Raw genomic sequence first — 4547 nt, forward strand, 5'->3', positions numbered from 1 at the left:
AATCGATAATAATAATATTATTAGGTACGCACATTTATACATTGATGAAAATGAGACCAATTTTCAATACGTAAACATATAAATTAAATGCAATTACGGTTGTATACCCTTTAAATTTAATTTAGTAGGGGGATTATATCTGAGGGGTCAATTGATCTCTAGCCCCCCCTTCTCCGACACCACTGCACATACACACAAATGCGCGTGGATATACTAGTTAGCCTTGTTTTAGAGTGGGTATCTTAAAAACAGCTCAAGTTTAATGTATAAAATGTTATCCTAAACTGAAACTAAATGATGTTAAGTTTTATGAAATTGATAATTGATCAAAATATAAATAATAAATTGTTAACATTTTTTTTCACCTACCTACATTGATTTATCTCCCTCATATTAAAGTAATGATTAAATTATTTTACTATTTGCCCACACAATGAATTATCATTAATTTTATATTAAACAAAAGCGTAACATGGTTAAAAATATTACTAATATTACTATTTAGGTGTGGTTACTATATTCAAGTTAGAAAAAATTGGGAAACTTCCATGTTTTTTTTGGTTAGGAGGAGGGGGTTTAGCGCGACAGCATCATCATATATTTTATGCCTATGATAGTAAAGATATTGTTATTATTATAATATTTTTGGGCCGGCCGCGGGCCTGTATATTTAATTTCCACCTGGGCGGATATACTCTCAGTCCGCCCCTGTTTATTTAATGAAACATTACCTTCCCCCCCCCCCGACCCAGGCATGGGAGCACGCCAATGAACGGGGCGATAGTGTTGTAATTCCTAGGGGCGGAAAAATGGCAAGTCCGCCCCTGCTCGTTCCTCAAATAACATTCATTATTAAATTATAATATTATTTTATTATTATAAATTTTGTAGTGTGTATGGCATGTATAAAACAAATAATAAAATTTGAATATTAATTTTAGTAGTTTTAACTTTAGTTTTTAAGAACCAATATTACCTGGCTTCATCGTTGACCGACTACCAATTATCAGACACGAACACACAACCGTCAACCGCTGTACTCGGAGAATGACGAAGATAATATTTAATATGATTCTATTTTTAGCAAAATACCCTTATATGCGGCTTGTAGGCGCAGCGATTGTCGTTACTCGTTAATCGTTATCACCATTCTCTAATAACGAATAATCGTACGTCTTTTACGACTATATTTGTGTTTAGTTTGTTGACAACTTCTAAGTAGTATTTATGTAGTTTTAACTACTCGACATGATACGTATTACTTCTTACATGCACTGGGCCATTACATAACAGTTTAATAACCAAAAAAAATAAATATTTTTCCAAGATATTAATAAAAAAAAAAAAAAATGATATTTAAAATTAAAGTTGAAAAATGTAGCTACCGTTGGTGGGACTAGGGATTTTGACAGGGGGGGCTTATCCCCCCAAAAATCCTCCCCTAGTTACGCCTATGCAAGTAACTAGTAATAGTAGGTAGTGTTGTATTAACAATGTGTTGTGTTAACATGTTTACAAACTGTAACTTGTAAGAATATCTGAAGTAATTGAGCTTGGTGGCCAGGTCGACGTTCGTTAAGGTCCACTATGCTTCTGTACTAAATAACGTGACTCGAAGTTTCTACCCATATCCACAATTACTTACTTAATGGTATTAAGTTTTATTAAGTCACAATTTCTCTTAATTTCTCTTTAAAGACATAAGGGCTAAGAATTTACCTCACGCCTACCATAATTTTTAACCATCACAAATATGACCATCTAGGCTCTCAATGCTCTCATAGTTTAGGGTTTCATTAAGTGAAATACTAAAATATTTTGTTCTGACAACTGCTTCCGCGTCCATTTTGTTCGATCTATAATGAAGTGTTGAGTGGTTGTTTGAAACCCTATTACTTGGCCAAAGGCCAGCTGTGTGTTGAAAGTGTCCAAAACAAATTTCTCGCTTGAGTTACCTGTATCACTAAGACTACCGATTGGTAAGATCTTTGTTGGTAAAAATATACAAAATAGATTAATCTAAATGGCATGCCATTAAAATAACAAAATTAATAAACAGATAAATTCGAGTCATTGATGAGTTAAGTTTAAAAAAAAAGATTAGTCGCGCTCTGCTGTATAGTTTATGTCTAGTGTATCTCATCATTGAGTAGGTGTAGGCAGGGGTGGATAAGTAGTAGTATTTATGTTACACAGAAATATTTGAAGGGGCTCCCAAACTGAAAAAAAAATTTGGTCGCTTCGCTCGCATTAGATAGTCAATCTAACACATTTACCTATAAATAATGTTTCGTGCGAAAACGTATTTTTAGTTTGGTGGGGGGCTGGGAAAATATGATGAAAATGCTTTTTTTGGGTTGTGAGGGGTTTTTGTATAATTTCATGTAAAGTCGTACAAATTCGTACAAATTCCGTACTAAATATCTGCATAGAAGCTTCACATAAATGAGTAGTTTTGGAAATAGGGAAGGGGGATGGAGAAACGTTTCTATAGCCCTCCCCCCCACACAAATTATCGTACAAATTCTGTAATAAATATCGGCCAAAAAAAAATGTTAAAAATACAATATGGTGGGGGGGGGGGGGGGGGTAGGGAAACTTACGAGGATATTTCGGTCTTCGATTAAGGATAAATATTTAAAATATTATGTTAAAGATCCGTAAGCAAATTCTTGACTTGTCGTGATATTATTATATCGTATAACAACAGTAAGTAATAATAATTTATATAAAAAACGAATAGTTTTAAATTTTAACTATTCCTATTTGGTGAATATTATATCCTGCAAAAAAACCACGTGTAGACCCGAGTGGGCCCTCCAATATAAACACAGACGGGGGCCCACAGGGAAAATCCCTTTTTTCCTATGGGCCTATCCACCCCTGGGTATAGGTAGGTCACTGCAGTGGCGGATCTAAGATTTTTTATAGTGGGTGCTATGTTGATAATAAAGCTCCGCTTATCATATGAATATATGATGAACTTCGTGTTAAAAACAAATTTTACCTATTTGTTGGTTGTTGAAAGTCTACATAATAATATGTGGTCTACAATCACGGACTAAGACACGGTCCGTAATCTAAGACCGTGGATTAAGATATCTTAGCCTGTGTCCACAATAAATTAATATGTTTAGTTCTACGTGATAACTGATATCAAGTAATTTATAATAAAAAAAAAGTTCAATATGCGGAATGGTGGGTGATTATCCACTCCAAAGCCAATGAAAGGGGATCTGATCCCCCTATTCACCCCCTTATATACGTATCTGTATTACAATATATACTCAATGCTCCTAGGTATTCGTTATACAGTAGGTTAAAGTTATTTTTGCTATAAATATTGAATTTATTTTATTAGGTATATTATTTTAATAACTAGTAAATATATATATCATAATATGTAATATGTATTATATTATTGTTATTAACTTTTGAGTCAATACCGATTTTTCGTAGAACAGTGTGATAAATAAAGGTTTGTTGTAAAATGGTAATGCCTATATCAAAATTAACATTAATATCACTGTGTATAGATATAAAATATAATAATAGGTATACGTAAAAATATCAGTCCTCTAAAATTAATTTCTTAAATTACTATAAAACAATTAAAATTGTTAATCTTCGTTTAAATATTTAATTTCATAAAGTTGACCTCAACATATATCTATTGTCTATACAATTGTGTTTTAATGTTTTTAGATTTTTAGTTTCAGTATGATACTAAGAACTATTTATGAGGAACTTTGTCTTACATTTTTAAGCCTTAGCTATAAAAATTTAATATTTTATAGATTTTTCTCTTGGTAGGTACAAAATAATTTGATATTTTGGTGATTGTGTTGAGTTTTTTCAACATTTGAAAAATAGGTACTATAAAAATATTGTGCCTATATTTTATATAATATTTTTGATTTTTTTGAGTTGAACAATTATTATTTAAGATTCTGAGTGGAACGATGAATGTATTATAGAAATTCGCTAGATTAAACTGGTTTAAAATTATCCCACATTATCCCGCACCGGGACAAGTAGGACAGTAAAAGTGGAATAATGTAACAAGTTTTAGGACAGTAAAAGTGCTTGTATTTTCTTCAACAGTACCTTTTCTGATAGGAAAGTGAATCTAGTTGGTACTTTGGGGGGGTCAAAAGTAAAATTTTTCCAATAGTTTTCAAAAGCGCCGTGAAAAACAAAAGTAAAATTAAGGAAAAACGGGCATTTTTACGCAAAATCTGTTTTCGAGAAAATTGATTTTGGTTTTTGGTGTAACTTTAAAACAAATAACCGTAGATACATGAAATTTTCACTGGTTGTTTATATTTCCATTTTCTATACATAATACAATTTTCAAAATATTTTGATTTGTTTTGAATTGTTTAGGGACATTTTCAGTTTCCAATTTTATTAGTTTTTTTTTCTATGAATGTCAATAAAACTTTATTTGTTGAGTAAAAATACTTGAAAATTTAACACATGGCTCCTACTATATTTTTACAATGACGTTTAAAAAATATTAAAAATCCTTAGTCACAGTTTTTTTA

This window comes from Acyrthosiphon pisum, chromosome A1 (genome assembly GCF_005508785.2).
Source record: "Acyrthosiphon pisum isolate AL4f chromosome A1, pea_aphid_22Mar2018_4r6ur, whole genome shotgun sequence".
Classification (NCBI taxonomy): domain Eukaryota; kingdom Metazoa; phylum Arthropoda; class Insecta; order Hemiptera; family Aphididae; genus Acyrthosiphon; species Acyrthosiphon pisum.